The sequence below is a fragment of the Triticum urartu genome, chromosome 7 (assembly GCF_003073215.2).
Source record: "Triticum urartu cultivar G1812 chromosome 7, Tu2.1, whole genome shotgun sequence".
In the NCBI taxonomy this organism is placed as follows: domain Eukaryota; kingdom Viridiplantae; phylum Streptophyta; class Magnoliopsida; order Poales; family Poaceae; genus Triticum; species Triticum urartu.
Window position 1 is genome coordinate 573,561,389 of NC_053028.1, and position 10,631 is coordinate 573,572,019.

The following is a 10,631-nucleotide window of genomic DNA, read 5'->3' on the forward strand; positions in this document are numbered from 1 at the left end:
GGACTCCTCCACTCCTCCTTTATATACAGGGGCAGGGGCACCCCTAAGCATATCAATTGTTCTCTTAGCCATGTGCGGTGCCCCCCTCCACAGTTTACACCTCTGGTCACATTGTCGTAGTGCTTAGGCGAAGCCCTGCGTAGATCACATCACCATCACCACGCCGTCGTGCTGACGAAACTCTCCCTCGACACTTTGCTGGATCAAGAGTTTGAGGCATGTCATCGAGCTGAACGTGTGCAGAACTCGGAGGTGACATATATTCTGTGCTTGATCGGTTGGATCACGAGGACGTTCGACTACATCAACCGTGTTAAGCTAACGCTTCTGCTTTTGGTCTATGAGGGTACGTGGACACACTCTCCCCTCTCGTTGCCATGCATCTCCTATATAGATCTTGCATGATCGTAGGAAATTTTTTGAAATTGCATGCTACGTTCCCCAACATGTGGATGTCATATTGTTGATTGGAAATGATATAGACTTTTTGGATAGCATAAAAGGATACTTGAATAAGAATTTTTCGATGAAAGACCCTGGTGAAGCTACTTATATATTGCGCATCAAGATCTATAGGGATAGATCAATACGCTTAAGAGGACTTCCATGAAGCACATACCTTGACAAAGTTTTGAAGAAATTCAAAATGGATCAGTCAAAGAAAGGGTTCTTGTCTGTGTTACAAGGTGTGAAATTGAGTCAGACTCAAAGCCCGACCACGGCAGAAGATAGAGAGAAAATGAAAGTAATTCCCTATGCCTCAGCCATAGGTTCTATCATGTATGCTATGCTGTGTACCAGAACTGATGTGTGCCTTGTGATAAGTTTGGCAGGGAGGTTCCAAAGTAATCCAGGAGTGGATCACTGGACAACAGTCAAGAACATCCTAAAGTACCTGAAAAAGACCAAGGATATGTTTCTCATTTATGGAGGTGATGAAGAGCTCGTTGTAAATAGTTATGTCGATGCTAGCTTCCACATTAATCTAGATGACTCTAAGTCACAAACCGGATATGTATTTATATTGAATGGTGGAGCTGTCAGTTGGTGTAGTTCCAAGAAGAGCATCATGCCGGGATCTACGTGTGAAGCGGAGTACATAGCTTCTTCAGAAGCAGCACATGAAGGATTCTGGATGAAGGAGTTCATATCCGATCTAGGTGTGATACCAGTGCATCGGGTCCAATGAAAATCCTTTGTAACAACATTGGAGCAATTGCCATAGCGAAGGAATCCAGGTTTCGCAACAGAACCAAGCACATCAAGAGACTCTTCAACTCCATTCATGAAAAGGTCAAGGATGGACACATAGAAATTTGCCAAATACATACGGATCTGAATGTAGCAGACCCGTTGACTAAGCCTCTTCTGCGAGAAAAACATGACCAGCACCAAGACTCCTGCTACCTCTTGAGCACTGCGTTGGTTTTCCCTTGAAGAGGAAAGGGTGATGCAGCAAAGTAGTGTAAGTATTTCCCTCAGTTTTTGAGAACCAAGGTATCAATCCAGTAGGAGGCTACGCACGAGTCCCTGGTACCTACACAAAACAAATAAATCCTCACAACCAATGCGATAAGGGGTTGTCAATCCCTACACGGTCACTTACGAGAGTTAGATCTGATAGATATGATAAGATGATATTTTTGGTATTTTTATGATAAAGATGCAAAGTAAAATAAAAGGCAATGAAAATAACTAAGTGTTGGAAGATTAATATGATGGAAAATAACTAGTGGCTTCTCTCAAGAGCATAAGTATTTTACGGTGGGTGAACAAATTACTGTTGAGCAATTGACAGAATTAAGCATAGTTATGAGAATATCTAGGTATGATCATGTATATAGGCATCACATCCAAGACAAGTAGACCGACTCCTGCCTGCATCTACTACTATTACTCCACACATCGACCGCTATCCAGCATGCATCTAGAGTATTAAGTTCATAAGAACAGAGTAACGCCTTAAGCAAGATGACATGATGTAGAGGGATAAATTCATGCAATATGATAAAAACCCCATCTTGTTATCCTCGATGGCAACAATACAATACGTGCCTTGCTGCCCCTACTGTCACTGGGAAAGGACACCGCAAGTTTGAACCCAAAGCTAAGCAATTCTCCCATTGCAAGAAAGATCAATCTAGTAGGCCAAACCAAACTAATAATTCGAAGAGACTTGCAAATATAACCAATCATACATAAAAGAATTCAGAGAAGATTCAAATATTGTTCATAGATAAACTTGATCATAAACCCACAATTCATCGGTCTCAACAAACACACCGCAAAAGAAGATTACATCGAATAGATCTCCACAAGAGAGGGGGAGAACTTTGTATTGAGATCCAAAAAGAGAGAAGAAGCCATCTAGCTAATAACTATGGACCCGAAGGTCTGACGTAAACTACTCAAACTTCATCGGAAGGGCTATGGTGTTGATGTAGAAGCCCTCGGTGATCGATGCCCCCTCCGGCGGAGCTCCGGAACAGGCCCCAAGATGGGATCTCGTCGATACAGAAAGTTACAGCGGTGGAATTAGGGTTTTGGCTCCGTCTTTGATCATTTGGGGGTACTTAGGTATATATAGGAGGAAGGAGTACGTCGGTGGAGCAACAGGGGGGCCCACGAGGGTGGAGGGCGCGCCTGGGGGGGTAGGCGCGCCCCCTACCTCGTGGCTTCCCTGTTGGTTGCTTGACGTAGGGTCCAAGTCTCCTGGATCATGTTCTTTCCGAAAATCATGTTCCCGAAGGTTTCATTTCGTTTGGACTCCGTTCGTTATTCTTTTTCTGCGAAACTCTGAAATAGTCAAAAAAACAGCAATTGCGGGCTGGCCTCCGGTTAATAGGTTAGTCCCAAAAATAATATAAAAGTGGATAATAAAGCCCAATAATGTCCAAAACATATGATAATATAGCATGGAGCAATCAAAAATTATAGATACATTGGAGACCTATCAACTCCATGGGTGTTAGACTCATTACAATGTAATCTAGATTATTGACTCTAGTGCAAGTGGGAGACTGATGGAAATATGCCCTAGAGGCAATAATAAAATGGTTATTATTATATTTCCTTAATCATGATAACGGTTTATTATTCATGCTAGAATTGTATTGATTGGAAACTTAAATAAATGTGTGGATACATAAAAAAATACCGTGTCCTTAGTGAGCCTCTACTAGACTAGCTTGTTGATTAAGGTTTCCTAACCATATACATGTGTTGTCACTTGATAACGGGATCACATCATTAGGAGAATGATGTGATGGACAATAATCATTCGTTATCTTAGCATATGATCGTTCAGTTTATTGCTATTGCTTTCTGAATGTCAAATACATATTTTGTCGGATTTCAGGTTTCGGCAAAACCCTTGAGGTTCGAACTCTAGGGTGCGCATGAAGATCCCCCCCCCTAGCTCACGCTCTCACCACGATCTCAGAGCTAAGCACGTCGAACTCGCAAAATAAAGGACACAGGGTTTATACTGGTTCGGGCCACCGTTGTGGTGTAATACCCTACTCCAGTGTGGTGTGGTGGACTGCCTCTTGGGCTGAGGATGAACGAGTACAAGGGAAGAACAGCCTCCTGAGGAGAGGTGTTCTTGAGCTCGATGAGCTGGTGTGTTTTAGGATAGTCTCAATGTCTCATCCCCTTGCTATGGTGGTGGCTAGCCCTATTTATAGAGGCCCTGGTCCTCTTCCCAAATGTAGACGGGAAGGGATCCAACAAAGGCCAAATTCGAAGGGAGACAACTAGTACAAGCTATCCTAACAAAAGGTGGTCTTCAGGTGCCAAAGGCTCTGGTGGTGACGCCGTCCTGGGCTCCACGATGACCTCCGTCCTGCCGTCCTGCTGGTCTTGGTCTTGTTGCACCGATATGGAAACCTTTGCCTGCTACCTTGGGACTCCTCGCTCGCACCTATCCCTTTAGCACCAAAGAGGAAACGAGGACACTGCACGCTGGCGCCCGCCTGGTGTCCGCCTAGCCTTGGTCGTCATGGCTTACGTCATAGGGACCTCGCGAGGTGCCCCCCACCGTGATCTCTCCGCCCCTCGTGCGCCAGCCTGGTGAGGCCACCCCTGAGGAGGTCTTGCGTCGTCCGCCTCGCGAGGTTCTTGAGTGTTCGCTACTGAAGATAGGTCGTACGGGGCCGCTGGTGGAGCCACGCCATGGGCCGTAGGCAGGCATGTCTAGGGACCCCCGTTCCCAGGATGCCGACAGTAGCCCCTGGGCCCAAGGCGCGCTCGGACTTGGCCTCGAGGCAAAGCCAAGGGGCCAGTGCGGAGCGCCGCGGGCCCCAACAGCCTGCGTCCTTGGTTGACGCGTGGCGATTGATGGGATGTGGGCGTCTCTGCTTCCCCATGCTGCCTCGGCAACTATCTTACTTGACGAGTCCCTCTTGCATGTAGAAAAAAAAGGTCATTATTACCTTAGATCATGGAGGCCGGCGGTTGGCCTCCTCCTGGCTATAAATGGGAAGGGGGGTGGAGCCCCGTCACCCATCTCTTCCTTCGCTCCTCCTGCTTCTTCTTCTTCCTCCTTGCTTCGCTGCCGCACCATGTCACCCATGGCACCAATTCGGAGGTTCTCAGCCGCAGAAAAGGGAAAAGCCCCCCGCAAAGAGTCAGGGCCACTTCCGTCGAAGAAGAGGCTGGCCCGACGCCACGATGTAGCCGTGAGGCTAGAGGTGTCGAGGCCTTGGCACGAACGGCCTCCCTCGGGCTATCCACTGCCTTTGTACACCCAGGAAGAGGCTTCAGAGGAGGTAGTAGGGACCGATGCCCCTGCACCATGACCGCGGTGGCCGAGCAGTGGCGGCGCGCGCTACCTCCCCGCGAACCCACACCGAGGGCTCCTCGCATGAACTCATGGTGTGGGCGGCGATGCCACCGAGCACGTGGATCCGGTTCCCGCTGTTCTTCACCGAGGTGATGCCGCCGAGGGGGCCGCTGGAGCTGTGGCTGCAGCACGCTGGGTGCGACACCCCGACAACGGGGGCAGAGGTTGAGGTCGTCTCCCCTGGCAAGGTCTTCATGACCCGCCGATGGGGTGAGGTCGCCCGCGTCTGCCGCACGGAGGGCGCCCTCGCCATCCACTTCGAGTACGACGGCGCCTCCATGATGTTCTTCAAGGTTTTCAACATGGAAGGCCACCGCTTGGAGTGCTGTCTTGAAGGGGGCCGTCAGGATGTTGCGGTGGCAGGCGCTCAGCCCGCCCTTGGATCCGCTGACAACTCCTCCAGCAGTAGCAATGACTCCTGGTGGTCCAGCGACTCCCCCGAGCCCGACGAGACTCCGGAGACAAGTGACGACAGCTACGTGCCCCCAAGCTCGTGTCGTGCCCGGAGCGCGGCCGCAGCGTTCGGCCGCCGCCGCCGCTAATCTGGATGAGGTTGGCGCCAGCCTCCCGTGGCCCACTGTTGATGATGGCGTCAGCGGCATTGGCACGTGTAGATAGGGCTCCTAGAAACTTCCTTCTTTTGTTCCCTACGAGGAATCAAGATGGACCCCGTGGGGGCGTGTAAAGGGTCTGTAATGCCTTTTGTTGATATCATCCTTATTATGAAGATTTATGAATGCATGTCCTGCTTCGGCTCGGTCTCCCCTTTCCAACTTCTTGGTAGCTTGGTGCTCTATGCCGACAGGTCCCAGTCCCTAGGCAGGTTGTAGCCGTCGCTGGTATGCCAGGTCGCGATGCTGTGGTCAAGGCCAGGAGGTGAGTGGACCGAGGTCCAGTTAGAGCTCCTGAGACGCGATGCTCAAGAGGTCGCCTTTAGCGTGGAAGAAGCTACCTATAGGTGGGTAAGGGAGGCGACGTCGCCGCAGCAGGGCTGCGAGAGGTGGGAATCTTATGCCGTAGCGCTCGGCCATCCCGGGTGCGAAACTTATCTTGGCAGGCCAGAGTTGATTCCTTGTGCAGCGCCAGACATGTGCGTCGACAGCCATAACGTATCCAGGTTAGGCCCGTGCGAGTCTCCCCCTCTTTTCCATGCTCTTCTATGTGCTCTACATCCTCGGGTCCCGGCCCTCGAGCGAGCTCAGCCACCGCTGGTATGCTAGGTCGCGATGCTGTGGTCAAGGCCAGGGGGTGAGGGCTGGAGAGCTAGTAAGAGCTCCTGAGTCATGATGCTCAGGAACCCCCCCCCCCTTAATGCGCAAACGAATCATATGTGAAAAGAGGGATCCCGCGGTACCGCCTGCAGTCTCCCTCGGGAGGTTCCTGCAGGTTAGCGCAAAGAGGAGTAGAAATTGCAACTACGCTTGCCGTCCTGCCACTGGTCGTTCTCCAAGAAGATAAAGGCACTGAGGGTCTGGTGAGGTGACGTGCGCGGGCATGCCGCGAGCCAGAGCTTGACTGCTTAGATTTGTCAGTATTCCAGGGACGGACCCGAGCACAAGCGTCGTGCCAGCATGGTAGCCCCCGTTGCGGGATGAGCGAGGGGCCGATTGGCGACGCGGGCGGCTGCGGCGAGTGACAATCAAGCAAGGGATGACTATAAATAAATCATACATGAGAACCAGCTAGCTTATGTAGATGCAAGAACTATACATGCCACTGGGACAGACCCGAGCGGCCTGGGGATGATGCAGCCCGAGGGGCGCCCCCGGTAGGGTAAGCTAAAGATGCAAGAGGATACATGCCGCAGGGACAGGCCCATGCGACCTAGGAATAATGCAGCCTAATAGGCGCTCCCAGCTGAATGAACTTTGGAAAATGTCACCTGGTTTCGTTGTCAAAGAAGTGTTGGGGTAGCTGAAGACGCGTGTTGAAGAAGTCGCTCCTCACGAGCCGCCAAGACCCTAAGCCTCGGGAGGCTCTAGGGGCTCAGGTGGCTCCTTGAGGACCGTATCCATCTCCGCTAGGACCGAGTGATGCCTGGCCTCTTGGGTTGCTAGGATGCTCCGTAGGTTGCGCTGGAAGGCGGCTACCATGCTCGGCAGGCCAAACGGCATGCGAACATAGCTGTGAGGTGGACCCTCGCACCGGCCGGCGTGCGAGGGCCAGAAGCGCTCCTGAGATGCGGCCCTGTTGAGCCCTGGGATGTCGATGCAGATGCGTAGATCGCCACCCTCGCCTGGATGGGGAGCTGCACTAGGTGGGCGGCGGTCACCGCGTATTGCCCTTGCTTCCTGAAGCTCCCAGGTGGCCTTGACGATGAACTCCTGAGCGCAAGCATCTCAGAGTTGGAATATATGCTTTGATGAGTTGATCAAAGCATATAGTTTTATACAGACTTGTGGTGAAGCCTGTATTTACACGAAAGTGAGTGGGAGCACTACAGCATTTCTGATAAATAAATGTGAATGACATATTGTTAATTGAAAATAATGTAGAATTTTCTAGAAAGCATAAAGGAGTATTTGAAAGGAGTTTTTCAAATAAAGACCTCGGTGAAGCTACTTAAATATTGAGCATCAAGATCTATAGAGATAGAACAAGACGCTTGATAAGTTTTTTCAATGAGTACATACCTTGACAAGATTTTGAAGTAGTTCAAAATGGAACAGTCAAAGAAAGAGTTCTTACCTGTGTTACAAGGTGTGAAATTGAGTAAGACTCAAAGCCTGACCATGGCAGAAGATAGAAAGAGAATGAAAGTCATTCCCTATGCCTCAGCCATAGTTTCTATAAAGTATGTCATGTTGTGTACCAGATCTATTGTATACCCTACACTGAGTTTAGCAAGGGAGTACAATAGTGATCTAGGAGTAGATCACTGGACAGCGGTCAAAATTATCCTTAGTGGAATAAGGATATGTCTCTCGATTATGGAGGTGACAAAAGGTTCGTCGTAAAGGTTTATGTCGATGCAAATTTTGACACTGATCCAGATGACTCTAAGTCTCAATCTGAATACATTTTGAAAGTGGGAGCAATTAGCTAGAGTAGATCCATGCAGAGCATTGTTGACATAGAAATTTGTAAGATACATACGGATCTGAATGTGGCAGACCCGTAGACTAAACTTCTCTCACAAGCAAAACATGATCACACCTTAGTACTCTTTGGGTGTTAATCAAATAGCGATGTGAACTAGATTATTGACTCTAGTAAACCCTTTGGGTGTTGGTCATATGATGATGTGAACTATGGGTGTTAATCACATGGTGATGTGAACTATTGGTGTTAAATCACATGGCGATGTGAACTAGATTATTGACTCTAGTGCAAGTGGGAGACTGAAGGAAATATTCCCTAGAGACAATAATAAAGTTATTATTTATTTCCTTATTTAATGATAAATGTTTATTATTCATGCTAGAATTGTATTAACCGGAAACATAATACATGTGTGAATACATAGACAAACATAGTGTCACTAGTATGCCTCTACTTGACTAGCTCATTAATTAAAGATGGTTAAGTTTACTAACCATAGACATGAGTTGTAGTTTGATTAACGGGATCACATCATTAGGAGAATGATGTGATTTACTTGACCCATTCCATTAGCTTAGCACTTGATTGTTTAGTATGTTGATATTGCTTTCTTCATGACTTGTACATGTTCCTATGACTATGAGATTATGCAACTCCCGTTTACCAGAGGAACACTTTGTGTGCTACCAAACGTCACAACGTAACTGGGTGATTATAAAGGTGCTCTACAGGTGTCTCCGAAGGTACTTGTTGAGTTGGCATATTTCGAGATTAGGATTTGTCACTCCGATCTTCGGAGAGGTATCTCTGGGCTCACTCGGTAATACACATCACTATAAGCGTTGCAAGCATTGTAACTAATGAGTTAGTTGCGGGATGATGTATTACGAAACGAGTAAATAGACTTGCCAGTAACGAGATTGAACTAGGTATTGAGATATCGATGATCAAATCTCGGGCAAGTAACATACCAATGACAAAGGGAACAATGTATGTTGTTATGCAGTTTGACCGATAAAGATCTTCGTAGAATATGTAGGAGCCAATATGGGCATCTAGGTTCCGCTATTGGTTATTGACCAGAGAAGTGTCTCGGTCATGTCTACATAGTTCTCGAACCCGTAGGGTCCACACGCTTAACGTTCTTTGATGATATAGTATTTATGAGTTATGTATGTTGGTAACCGAATGTTGTTCGGAGTTCCGGATAAGATCACGGACATGACGAGGAACTCCGGAATGGTCCAGAGATAAAGTTTGCTATATGGGATAATGGTGTTTGGTCTCCGGAGGGGTTCCGGAATTCACCGGAAGGGGTTCCGGATGTTTCCCGAAATGTTTGGGTATGAGAACACTTTATTTGGGCCAAAGGGGAAAGCCCACAAGGTTTTTGGAAAGTGCAAAGGGAAGTTTTGCGGAGTCCAGGGGGTAGACGCCAGGGTCCCTGGCGTCTGGGGCCAGAGGCCGGGAACCCTGGCATCTGGCCCTGGAGTCCGAGAAGGACTCTTGCCTTTCGGGTGAAACTGACTTTGTGGAGGCTTTTACTCCAAGTTTCGACCCCAAGGCTCAACATATAAATAGAGGGGTAGGGCTAGCACCCAAGAAACATCAAGAAACACCAAGCCGTGTGCCGGCAACCCCGTCCCCTCTAGTTTATCCTCCGTCATAGCTTCCTTAGTGCTTAGGCGAAGCCCTGTGGAGATTGTTCTTCACCAACACCGTCACCATGTTGTCGTGCTACCGGAACTCATCTACTACTTCGCCCGTCTTGCTGGATCAACAAGGCGAGGACGTCATCGAGCTGAATGTGTGTTGAACGCGGAGGTGCCATACGTTCGGTACTTCATCGGGACGGATCGTGAAGGCGTACGACTACTTCAACTGCGTTGATAAGCGCTCCCGTTTTCAGTCTACGAGGGTACGTAGACATACTCTCCCCTCTCGTTGCTATGCATCACCATGATCTTGCGTGTGCATATGAATTTTTTTGAAATTACTACGTTCCCCGACACCATTCGCGCTTCATGTCCGGCTCCGCAACGAGTACGGCTACTCCCTTGCAATTCACGTCCTTGACCTTGGCTTTCTTCTCCTCTGGGTCAGCAGTAGGGAGCTCGAGGAGGGAGAGAAGCCCTTCCTCAGCTCTTGCGCACTTGGTCGCTATGTTGAACAGCTCCAGATTCATGCATAGCTCCTCGTGGATGGCGAGCTCCTCCTTCATCTTGACTTCGCGGACGCCATCAGAAAATGCTAAGATGATGGCCTCCTCTATCACCTTGGGGATTTTGAGGCGAACGCTATTGAAGCGCTGGATGTACTTCTACAGGGTCTCTCCTGGCTATTGCTTGATGCAGCGCAGGTCACCCGTGGCCGGAGGGCGGTCGCGAGTGCCCTAGAAGTTGGCAATGAAGCGGTTGCGCATCTCACCCCAGGAGGAGATTGATCCTGCGAGCAGGTTCAGGAGCCACGAGCGAGCGTCATCCTTGAGAGCCATGGGAAACCAGTTCGCCATGACTTTTGTGTCGCTATTGGCCGCCTCGATGCGCCGCTCGGGAGCGAAGGTGCGGCAGCCTGCGGTGGCCACCGGTGCCCTCTGCAGGGGCGGAGCCTGCCCTTGATGTCCGCGCACCGCCGCCGTAGGTGGCACACGGTCTTGTCGTGGTGGAGCCGGGAGCGCTGGAGCATTTTCTTGCGGCCGGGGAACCTCTTGGGAGCTTCCTTCTTCGTGCGCGGTCACATGGTGTGG